The 12508-nt window shown below is 38.4% G+C and overlaps 1 protein-coding gene across 1 annotated transcript in view; it reads right to left on the bottom strand.

The window, feature by feature from the left end:
• Positions 1–12508, bottom strand: part of LOC126763047 (elongation factor-like GTPase 1) — a 179910-nt gene that overhangs the window by 1012 nt on the left and 166390 nt on the right. The gene's annotated exons all lie outside the window — the stretch shown is intronic.

The following is a 12508-nucleotide window of genomic DNA, read 5'->3' on the forward strand; positions in this document are numbered from 1 at the left end:
CGCCGTTGCCGTCTGCTTGCGTGCCTGCGTGTGTGTATGTGGCGTTAAGGTCCTTTGTGCGTTTCAAGTGTCCTGCGTGCGGAAATGCTTAGCAATGACGCCGAAACGAATTCAATTTCTTGTGATGTTTGCAAAATTGCATGCACGGGTGAGTGTACCATGAATGGCGACTATGTGTTGGTTAGTGGACCATAGGCGGTCTCCAGAGTACACCTTCAACGGAGTGCGCTGCGTTGGTCGCGCGGTGAGCGAGCGAATTTTCACAGTTGCTCTCGATAGGACACGACAGGATAAACAGCTTATCTCGTGTGAATGGGCACCGCAACGCTTTCTATGTGTGTGTGTTGCATGCTCGGCTAGGTGATAGCGCAGACATAAATTCATCTATGAAAGCAGGTGAGTTGGCACTTTTAGGAGCCATCAACTTTGTTGTTTCTTTTTTTTGCTGAGTGGCATAAAGGTGTGATTTTCGATTGATTGATGAACTTATTGTGGCAGCAACAGCAAGTCGCCGCAGGAGATCCATCATAAGTGCGCAAAACGGGCATTCAGAGAAAATGAATTGTCATTCACTTAGCAGACAAGATAAAAATGTAAATTTTCATAAATCAAAATGAAAAGATGCTAAAAGCGTATTGTTGCGTTTTCAAGGTTTTACATTCACCTGCAGCTTCTCAATGTGCTCAATGAAGAGCATGTGTATTGGTTCCCTTTTTTTCTTCTTGAACTTGCTAATATATTTTAAGGGTTTACCATAAGCTCATTGATTTGGGATTTTTTTTAATTAGGTTATTTGAGACAAATAATTTATTTGAGAAAATATGGTCGCTATACTACTGCCAGAATTTGGTAGAGCATTAAATGTATCTCAAGCTTACGACTTGTGCTCGCACGTGGTTTTAACAGACACATGTGATTGTAATGGTTTTATTTTATAAAAATTTACTCCAATGGTTTAATTTTTATGGGAACCGAAGCCTGGGTCTTGGCTTTCTTGATTTTTTTTTTACCCTTTCATTGGTATTCTAGCCGATCTTAACACTAGATCCAGACAGACAGACAGACGACAAAAATTGCTGACTTTTCCGAGCGACTTGTCAGAAATAGTTTTTTATTCTATGATTCTCGGAAAAAATCTTTAAAAATCAAAACAGTTGTCAAAAAGTTCTATGATCCGAAACAGTTGAACTGTGATTTGCTCTTAGGTCAGAAATAAGATTTGAATGAGGAGATAAGAGTGTGAAATGTACATACATACATAGATAATGTTCCATATTCCTTGCTCAGCTTTATTTAAAGGTTTCACACATTTATTGCACATAGTTTGAGTAATCGGTAAAAACACGGATAATATAATCTACTTACTTCAGTTCATTTAAAGGGATATTCTGGTCTAAGATTTTGAAAAATTGGATTTTTTTTTTTGCATATTTTGAAAATTTAGACTTTCAAAAGTATGACCTTGGAAGGATTTTTCAAAATTCGACTTATTTTCGGAGATACAGCCGATTTTGCGACGTGGCGTCCGTGATCACTAGAATTGTCTCCTAAACTTTAAACGCGTTTTTCTCGAAACTACTTTTTTTGAGGTGGTTGACATGATATCTCAAGTTCTACTGAACCGATTTCTTTGAAATTTGGTATATATCCTCTTTATACAATGCTCTATTGTGTCTGTGTTAGATTTCCAAAAATTTTGATTTGAAGTATTTTTAAAAAATTCGAAAAGGTCGAAAAAATCGAGTAAAAAAAATTTTTTTCCAAGTCGACGCCATTTTGTTATTATTATTTTTTTTTTTGAAAATAATCAACCCGATAACGACATCCTTACTAATGAAGAATCTTCTTGCTTTTTGTGTTTTAGATCTCTACAAGGGTTGAAATCACGTCAACCAGGTCGCACCGTTTTTTTTAAAGCCCCCACTCCACCGGCCCGTATCTCAATGAATTTTAGTTTTTTTTTCTTGCAATTTTTTTTTATAAAAAAATGGATAGTAAAAATGTTTTTCATTTTTTTTTTATCTTAGTTTAAAAAATGCCTAAAATTCATGCGTCTAGACCAGAATACCCCCTTAACAGCGATATCCTCAAAAAACGTAAACTTTCGTCTACATTTGATAGCAGAGAGTCTAGTGTCAGAAAAAAATCGATGCAAAACTTCCAAAGACGCAAAACATGCTACTTGAAGGGTTCAATGTGATCAACATCCAACCGTTGTAATGGTTTGATGATGATTCTAATGTAAAAAAGGGGTAAAAACCTCTCAGCAGTGGCTTAAAAGCAGAAAAGCGGATGTCTGGAAGTTCAGATTTGAATCCATTGGATTGCAGTTTGTGTACTCTGTTAGAGAGCATGGTCTGTTATATCCGCCACAGAAATTTGAAATGTCCCAAAAGATCTTTCGTTCGAGCATTGTCGTCAATACCGATAGAAAATGTACGTGCTGCTTCAAGCCGAATCATTTCCGAATGTCCGCAACGTTTGAGAGCTTGTGTGAAAGCAAAAGCTGATCATTTCTAATAAAATTTTGAACATCACTCACTTAATATTTGCATTATTAAATAAAATTAACTTCATTAATTTTTTTCAAACAAAATTGAACTTGAGTGGCAGGCTTCAACTTATTTAAGTATTGAATAACTTCCAAGAACGAACTAAGTCCTCAAATATTTATGTATTCAATAAAAATATAAACTCAATTAATTAGGTGAGAAGCAATACCCTATTTCAACTTAATAATAAATATCAGAGCTTAACTAAAATTACGCCAATAAAGAAGAAGAAGAACTAAAATTCATAGAAATCCGCAAAGCGAAACCCAAATATATCTACAAATCAATGTAAGATAAGCATTGATTGACATCAACACCAGGTTATCCTAATCAGACACTTCATACACACACACAACTGTACACAGGCACTCACACATCCCCACCGACCTGTCAGAGAGTAAAAGGTAAAAGAGCAGCGAAGCAACAAAACGAAGACAACCTTTCGAGTTTAGGTGAAATTGAGTGAGGGATTTTTACTGCTGCGCAATTTCGTCGAAGTTCGAACACACCTTCGAACGAGCAGGGCTACCATCCGGGTATGCCGTCATTGGGGCCACTTGGTTGCCTGCGGGCACCACCACCAGCTGGCATCACATAGCGACTGATCATTATCTGCCAACACTTTTGCTTGTTTATCACACCAAAAATCACTTGAAGGGAGTAGTAAATGCCATGCAAGCAACAGCGAAAAAAAACTCGACAACAACAACAAAGACAACAATGAGATCAGCCAATTGAGGATGCATACGAGAAAATGATGAACCGTGACAGGGCACAATGACGAGCGTTGGGATAACACGTAATTCAACTAAAATTATGCACACACACATTTTTATATACATATGTACACATGTATGTGGGCATATGTATGTATGTATGTAAGTGTTTGTTTGCGAAAAGGATATTCTAAAGGGGAGAAATTGAAATGAGCATGAATGAGTAGGTGATCAAGTGGCTCGTAAATATTCATAAATTTCGACAAGTCGTGATTGTTATACGAGGTTTCATTATAATGCCTTAACAACAAAAAGAACTACATATGTATGCATTTATATAGACCTTTACGGTATTTACATATATACTCGTATTACCAGGGTGAGCCTGAGCTCTTCTGTTACTCGAATAAGTTAACTTCATGCAGCATCTGATCAAATTGAAATCGAACCATTTCTGAAGCGAATGGTACAGAAGACGAAAAGCGGATCAAATACGACAATAATGTGCAAAAAAGATCATGGTCCAAGCGTGGTGAAGCGCAACAAATGATCGCAAAGCCAGGATTGACGCCTCGATAGGTTATGCTGAGTGTTTGGTGGAATCATCCACTATGAGCTGCTCCAGCCTGGTCGAACGATTGATTCTAGATTTTACTGTCAACAACTGATGAGATTGAAGAAAGCAATCGAAAAAACGGCCAGAACTGATCAACAAAAAGAACTTCGTTTTCCATCAGGACAACGCTAGACCACACACATCTTTGAAGACTCGGCAAAAATTGGGAGAACTTGGCTGGGAAGTCTTAATGCATCCGCCATATAGCCCTGACCTTGCACCATCGGACTACCATTTGTTTCCACCAAAGCAGAACTGCCTTAAGGGAGTAAAGTTGGCTTCAAAAAAGCCTGTGAAAATAACTTGTCGCAGTTTTTCGTAGAGAAACCAGAAGGTAAGTTGAGGTTTGATTAGGAATACGAAAATACTTTTTCGACTTCCCAATATTTGTTACCTTGTGGTTCTCTCCTTATTTCTTAGAAAATAAGGAAACCGATCGGTATGCCAAATTTCTAATTCTTTCATAGGATGGTATCTCCTTAACTATATCTCTCAAAGCTTTCAGGTCCTCAAAGATCGGTAGATTTCAAAGCACTGTAGATTGGTAAAAAAAAACTTTGAAGCCAAAACCTGAGGCTTCCATGAGGGTAGAACTACATAATCGGAACGGACACAGATTTATACATTATACAATCTTGGATTGACATATCTGCAGTGTTCCCAACTTTAATTCTGCAGATTTTTTGTACAACTACAGCGACAAGAACAAAAGTTTTTTTTTCTCTTTTTTGTCTTCCAAGCAACACGATGCCAATTATGTGAGATCTCTGCCTAATTTGTCTTCGTTCCTAAGGTGAGAATCTTATTAGAAAAGTCTAACAGCAGATTAATCACCTGCATGTCACATGACTGCTTCGAAGACCAGTAACATTTTCATAACTGAGGCTTTTCGAATATCCACTAGAGTAGAGTGTGAAATGTTGCATAAAACCTAATTTCTCTAAAAAAAAGTAAATAAAAGCAAAACGAAAATCGCCGCGTGATGTCTTAAGAGCACACGTGCTGGACACATGACATGTGTTTGACGTAGGAAGCAAGCATACACAATGAGTTGGAGTATGCATATTAAAAATACAACAGCAACAGCAACAACAACCGAAAGCAGTTGAAGCAGCAAACAAACGACGTGACCGGGCGAGAGATTATGTGCAGAGGATCGGCAACAGGTCCAACAAAAACAGAAATAAAAACAAAAACTGAAGCACATATGCATATACATAGATAAGTATGACGCTTTAAGAGGATGAGGCAAGTGTGTCCTTCACGAGTGCAACAACAACCAACGGCAAACAATGCAAACCAACATTAAGAGGATTGCAAACACGAGAATATAATACGCATGAGTGTATGTGTGTGTAGAACGTGTGTTCCAATCTGTACAACTTGAGCGATCGTAAAAGATATGCATGCGCAAGATGACTGCGTCCGGCGGTTCGGGGTACGGGCGCAGAGGGCTGCCACCACCATCGCCGCCGGCTTTCAGGCTCAATTTACGCGGTTAGCTACCGGGCTACGCACGGTCAAGAGCGTGGAGATCATAATCGGCCCAGCGGCACTAAACGAACCTACAAACACACACAGCTATGTGTGTGTGAGTATGTTTGTAGCTCTGATTTGAAATGTTGGCAAAGGCAAAGACACGATGTGGAAGGAAATTATCACGCGCGGATCAGAGCGGCATGAATGTCGTTTTGACAGCCACGACTGCACGCGCATGCTATGTTCGTGTATGTGCGTATGTTTATTTAACAAATGGTGGCATGTACATACACACAAACACGCATACAGGTGTTAAGAAGACACTCAAGTGGCTGGCTGACTGCCTGGCTGGCACTGCGCATGCGCTCGGACGCACTGATCTAAATATTTTAATGCACGACAGCTGCTATGCAGATGCACACACACATGCGCAAATACACACATACAAAAATATGTAAAATTTATATGCTGCATTACCTGGACACATTATTGTTCTACGTGGATCGACATACATACATACACAAGTGTTCGCAGCTATTCTTGTTTGGGCATATGTGTACGTGTATGATTTTTGTGATCGCTTGGGTATTATCTATCGACTCCATTGTGGTTAAATGGACAGGAAAAACGAAAACAAAACAAAATCTCACTTATAATTGTATTGAAAGGTTTTATTACTCTTCAGTTATGCTCCATATTATTATTGCTATTGTTGTTGTTGAATTTCTGTTCACTAAATAAAAGCCGTTACTACTACAGCATAATAAATGATTGCGGAGCGCATTAGTGCTCGACTTACAATGGCCAGCACAACGCTTTGAAACACACACACAACTAAAGCAACAACGCACACATCCACACATACACATGCATCAGCATAGAAATATAAAAATTCTGATTTCTTGGTTCCAAAACAAGGAATGACGGGAAAGGAGAAAGAGCGCTTCTGCGTATAGCCAGCAGGTAGTCGGCGGACAGCCAACCAGTGGTCGCTTTCCTACGCAGTTACCTGCCGCGCGTCGAACACATGCCGCTACACAAATAATTTCTTATCAGATTATTCATACTTTACTCCTCACTTTTTTAAGTCTGCGTTATTGTTGTTGTTGCTGTTGTGGTCGTTGTTGATTTTTACGAGCGTCTCTTTGCTTTGTTGGGCTCTTGTTGAGATTAAGCGCGCTAAGCATTGCAATCCGACCGTCAACTGAAGTGTAGCGGCTACCGAATTTGTAGCGTGAGGCAAGAAAACAAAAACAAACACACACGCATGCATAATACACTCGTAACCTCCGGCAAAGCGGTGTTGGGCCGGTCGCTGCGACTTGTTGATATGCGCGGCAATGAAGTGAAGTGAAGGCTGCTTTTTGAGGAAATCGTTGGAATGAACAATTTTTTTGTGAACCGAAATTGAAATTGAAATTTCGATCGCTTCCTCTGTGGCATGAACAGCCGATTGATTTGCATTTAAATGGTTTTTATCTACGTGAATCTTAATTAGTAGATTATGGCATCGGCATTTCTCGAAATTAAATTTTAATTAACATAAGTCGTTAAGGCAATTGTGTATGTGAGCACTTCGGTGTGCCTAGATCTAGCTTAACGTTACATTATGCATCGGAAATAGCGCTCACCAATTCCAAGATCACACCGAAGCATTAGATAAATCTAATATAAGATCGTAGAAAAGAAATGTTCTGAACCAAACAACCAACTTCCTCAATAAATATTTCCTTTATTTTGGTTTTCTCTATATATAGTATAAATATATTTGCATATGGATTTGTATGTCTAACCTCACTAACAATAATAATGACAGTGGGTGATCCATTTTACCACTAAACCTTATAACATTGATATTGATAAGCATATCCTTAGCAAAAAATTCCAATTTTATTAAATAATCATATTACAGCTTAAACCCCATTGAAGCTTGGTTGCTCCTTCATTTCTCTTTAATATACAAGTATTAAACTGTATGCTTTCTTATATAGAAAATAAGGTTTCTCCTCTCTCTATCTCCTCCTTTACTACCAGCCTATCCCCACTTTCAAACACTGTTTCAATCTCAAGATGTATATTCATGTTCTCTTTATTTCAATCTCCATCTTTAATTCTATTCCTATGTTTATCTCTATCCTTGTTACTTTATCACTACTATCATGTCCAGTTTTATCTCTATTTTACTTTTATTTACTTATATAGGTCACCTCTGTCTCTAAACCTCTATTTCTTTCTCTCTTTGCAGCAACCTCGATATCTCTTTCTTATTTCCTCTCTCAATCTTCATCTGCAGCGCTGTCTATCTCGTTCGCTATTTTATTTTATTCTTCACCTGAATTTGCGGCAACTTGCATAACTTTTCCTTAATCGTTCCTTTCGACCATAGTTATTACCTCCTTGTGAATTTTCTTAAATTATTTTTTTTTTGCATATATATATGAAGATTGCCTTTTATACATCGGGACTTGGCAACACTAGAGTTGCAATCGGGAAACTCGCAACTTTATCGTAAAGCTTGACATTTACGAGCTCTATTTGCATCGTTTACAGTAACTTAAAATATTCTTCTCAAAGAAACAATGGATCTAAATCGTGATTATTTTTTACAACTTTCGATGTGGATCAACTCAGCAACAGTAAATCGATGAATTGAATTCAAATTGCCATAATGAAGCTCCATCAAGGACCCGTGTTGGTATGGTAAATTCAATCGAGGTTGTAGATCCCTACAAGGTGAATGTCGGAAAGGTCGTCTAAAATCAGTTGTTGCTCCAGAAACTATTGGTGCTATGCGCAAGCAGATGTTGAAAGAATAACATGTGACCTATCGTAAGACTGAGATCATTATAGACATTAGCTGGACTATCATACATTCAATATTGCATAAACATTTGATTGTAGAAAAATGTATTGACGTTGGACCCCACAAAATGAGTTAATCGCTTAAAAAGGGATTATTAGTCGAGATAAATGTTAAACAAAATAAGATAGCGGTGCTTCGAAACGCATCTATCACATCGTCACATACAACCATTTGTTTGCCAGTTGTCTTTCAATCAGAAAAATTAACCGCCGAAGACAGATTACTCTTCACCAAGACAATGCGAGCTCTCACACCTAGACTGAAACAACTGCATTTCGTAGATATCTTATATGTATGTAATTTGAAGTAGTGGATCACTCAATTTCGAATTTTTTGATCAGGTGACGGTGATTTTTGCATTTAAGGTGACAATATGTAGATCTTAATGGAGAATATTTTGAAAAACTCATATAGTCGTGAATACATCGTATCACGTCGTCATATCAACCATTTGTTTGTTTATTTTTCAGATCGAGGGACAAATTCCGTTGTCTTTCAATAAAAAATTAACTAGAAGACAAATGGACTCAACATGTTTTGAGACCTGAAGAAATGCATTTTGATGCGTTCAAGAGAAAATGTTTTGGAGATATCTGACCAAAAAACGAATCGCAATCAATGTCATTAGGCAAAATGAAGATTCTCGTATGAACAGTCGGAAGGTCAACATCCCTGAAAATTGGTTTTTCGTCATGCGTTCAAGAGACATGTTTTGCAGATATCTGAAGATCATATATTAATATGGTCGTAAGAAATGCAAAATAACGTAACATCATTTTCAAAAATTTACAGGGAAAAGAATGAAACACGTAATGAATTGGAACATGAGTGAAACAAAATTTAAATATTGGTTAAAACTGGTTAAAATCTGATAGAAGAACCCTAAAATCTTGAGCATATGAACTTATATGTATGTAATTTGAAGTAGTGGATCGTAATCAATGAAACACTCAACCGCCTGACACTTTTTCTGAAGTCGTTTCAGAGATCGGCAACAGGAAATTTTCAGGTACATTAAATTCTGTAAAGTGCATTACTTTTAAATCCTGAAAACGATTTTTGCAACACCCAAAAGGAAACGTGAGAGAGATATGTATGTATATAAATAACCACCGTGACGAGCTCAGTCGATTTAGATGTGTTCGTCTGTCTGTATGTTGGTACTTCTGTACGCGAACTAGTTAGTCTGTTAGTTTTTGAGATATCGATTTGAAATTTTGCACCCGTTGTTTTCTCACCAAGAGTCTACGATTTTGTCGGAACGGCCGATGTCGCACCACTATAGAATATGGCTGCCAGAAAAACTGAACGATCAGAATATAGTGCTTTTATAGTACGATTTTGGATTTTACGAGATATGGTAAGTTAATGTCCTTTTTTTGTAATTTATTTACTCAAGAATATGCCTCATAAAAAATTCTCTAGGAATCGTATTTTTTCTAACTTGAAGAAGGATAAATCAGTGATATAACGGTCTCCACATACTTTCTATGCTCAAGATATTCTTTTCCCATGCAATCTGAGCTAAGTCCTCATCCTGCCTTCAATGCTTGAGAAGCATAGTTTTGCCTTTGACCTATTTTCTTATTTTTGGTTTCCTATTGTATTTATGCTGCCTCAGCTCATCTCAACCCATGTCGGTTAACGAGTTCAGGGAAGAGTATAAAAGAAATGACAGGTACTATTTTAGGTATCCACGCTTTTCTTCCATATCATGGAAGCACATCAAATCTACATATGTACGTGCTTACAAACGCACACACACATAACCTTTCATTAGTGGGGCTCGTATGCTTCTGAAGACTTCTGCAAACTTTCAACTCGTGTTGCGCACGAGGCGAAAGACAAATGCATACAAGCACACACACACACACACATGTGTGATGCCGAATGCTGGAAGCTAAATCACAACAAAAATTGAGAGGTATCATTAGCAGAAAAAAACGACGGTTATTTTGATTCGACAACGCGAACAACAACAACAACAGAAGCAGCAGAAGCTGCATCATCATCAACACTGTCCGAAAGCAGATGAAGTGGAACACAAACAACTGCAGCAACAAGCAAAGCAGAAAATCGCATTGAGCGCAGCGAAATGGACAGTCACCAATGCCGGCGAGAAGCATCACCAACCGAAAAACAACAACAATAACAGTAACTAAAACAATCAACACCGCGGCAGCATAAGCCGAGTGGAGTCGCAACCTGTGCTCCAACGCTGGAGGATCCACTCGCAAGTCCACATGTATATATGTATGCATATATACATATGTATATGTGTGTGTGTACTTTGTGTTAATATCTGTACAAACAAGCACGCTGATGGTGATATGCTCATATCTGTGCATATTTGTTTGTTTGCATGCATGTGTGCGTGTGTGAGGTGTTTGTGGTGCATGCAAGTGTGGCCGGCCGTACGTGTGTTGCGCGCATGCGCGTAGCCCGGTAGCCGTAACAGTCAACAGCGGCAAGACCGGCAGCCGTGGCAAACGAGCAAAGAAATAAAAAATAATCATAATAATCAACATGAGCACCACCAACAACAACTAATAACTGCGAGTACGAGCACAAACCTACAGCACTCAAAGTAAGCACCGGTAGCCGCCACAGCAAACCATAACCATAATAACAATAAAGCGCATGCGCAGTGGAAAAAATGGTTTTGTTTATTGTCTTTCGCTTGTCTACTCCTGAAATTAGTTTTTGAATATTTCCTCAATTTTATTTTATTTTTTTCGGTTTTGGTTTCACCTCCTACAAAATTGAATGCTAAATTAACCGCAGAAAACTGCAAGGACAGAGGCAAAAAGGGAAGACTAAAGTTAGAGAGTTGCTAAATAAGCCAATAAGCTTAAGGGAGTTGAATTTCTCATTCGACCTCGGATCTGTACCAATATTTCTTTTAATCAGAAACTTAACGTCGCAAAACATTTTGGAAGAGGAGTCTACCTATAGACTGAACTTTAAACTTTCAGACTCCAATTTCATCTAAAGAAAAAATAATTCTTTTAGGTCGGAGTTGTTGGAGCTCCCCATTTTAAGCTTTCAACGTTCTACTATCGACGTCCCTTTAATCACATTTTCAACATCTTTTTCTTCTTTACTGGCGTAGACACCGCTTACGCTTCTTTCTTCATTTCTCAACGTGGCACCAATTAGAAATCCCAAGCGAAGCCAGGTCCTTCTTCTCCTGGTCTTTCCAACGGAGTGGAGGTCTTCCTCTTCACCTGCTTGCCCCGAGGGGTATTGCGTTGCATACCTTCAGAGCTGGAGTGTTTTAGTCCATACGGACGACTTGACCTAGCCAGCGTTGCCGCTGTCCTTAATTCGCTGAATGTCGTCGTATAACTCATACAGCTCATTATTCCATCGAATGCGATATTCGCCGTGACCAACGCGCAAAGGACCATAAATCTTTCGCAGAACCTTTCTCTCGAAAACTCCTAAGACCGACTCATCAGATGTCAACATAATGTAATCAATATTTTTACGATACCTCCACAATACAGCCTTCCTTTTTAATCCTGGACAAAAACAATATAAGGTCAAAGAAAAAGTTTTTTTAAGGGTGTCGAGTGTTTCTTTGTTATTGATAAGCTTTTTATAATATGTAAATGTTCGGAACTTAGTTGAGATGAGAAAACGAAAAAGAAAGACGGCATCACGTACTGTGATCTTGATGGCTAATCGACCATTGTTTGATCCGAGGTGTGGGAAGTGGCGCCTACTTGTTGAAACCAAATGTCCGAGATCACGAGCTTTAATTTCAAGCATGAAATAGTCGGTAGCCATTGACGGTTACGTTCTCACCGCCATCATTTTATAGAAATATGGACCGATGATTCCACCGGCTCACAAACCACACCAAACCAGTGTTTTTTCTGGATGAAATGGCAGAAATTTTGCTTGTTTACATACCCAATGAGCCAGAAATCATCGCTGAACAAAAGTTGGCTCGAAAAGGTCGGATCTTTTTAGAACTTTTCAAGAGCACATGGAGCGAAGCGCTGTCGCTAGGGAAAGTCGATCGGCTTCAATTCTTGCAAAAGCTGTATTTTGTACGCTATCAATTTAAAATCTCGACGTAAAATGTGCCAAGACTTTCCATACATCAGTCCGAGTTACTGCGAACGGCGCTAAATCGACTCTCCATGGTCTTAGTTTTGTAGACTCTTAGCTACGGCTGCTATATTTTCTTCATATAATGTAAAATTTTCGTAATAAAGTTGAACAATTTGTTAACGCGATTCAGACTAAGCCTTTCCATGATGAAATGCCAAAC

The sequence above is a fragment of the Bactrocera neohumeralis genome, chromosome 6 (genome assembly GCF_024586455.1).
Source record: "Bactrocera neohumeralis isolate Rockhampton chromosome 6, APGP_CSIRO_Bneo_wtdbg2-racon-allhic-juicebox.fasta_v2, whole genome shotgun sequence".
Taxonomy (NCBI): Eukaryota; Metazoa; Arthropoda; class Insecta; order Diptera; family Tephritidae; genus Bactrocera; species Bactrocera neohumeralis.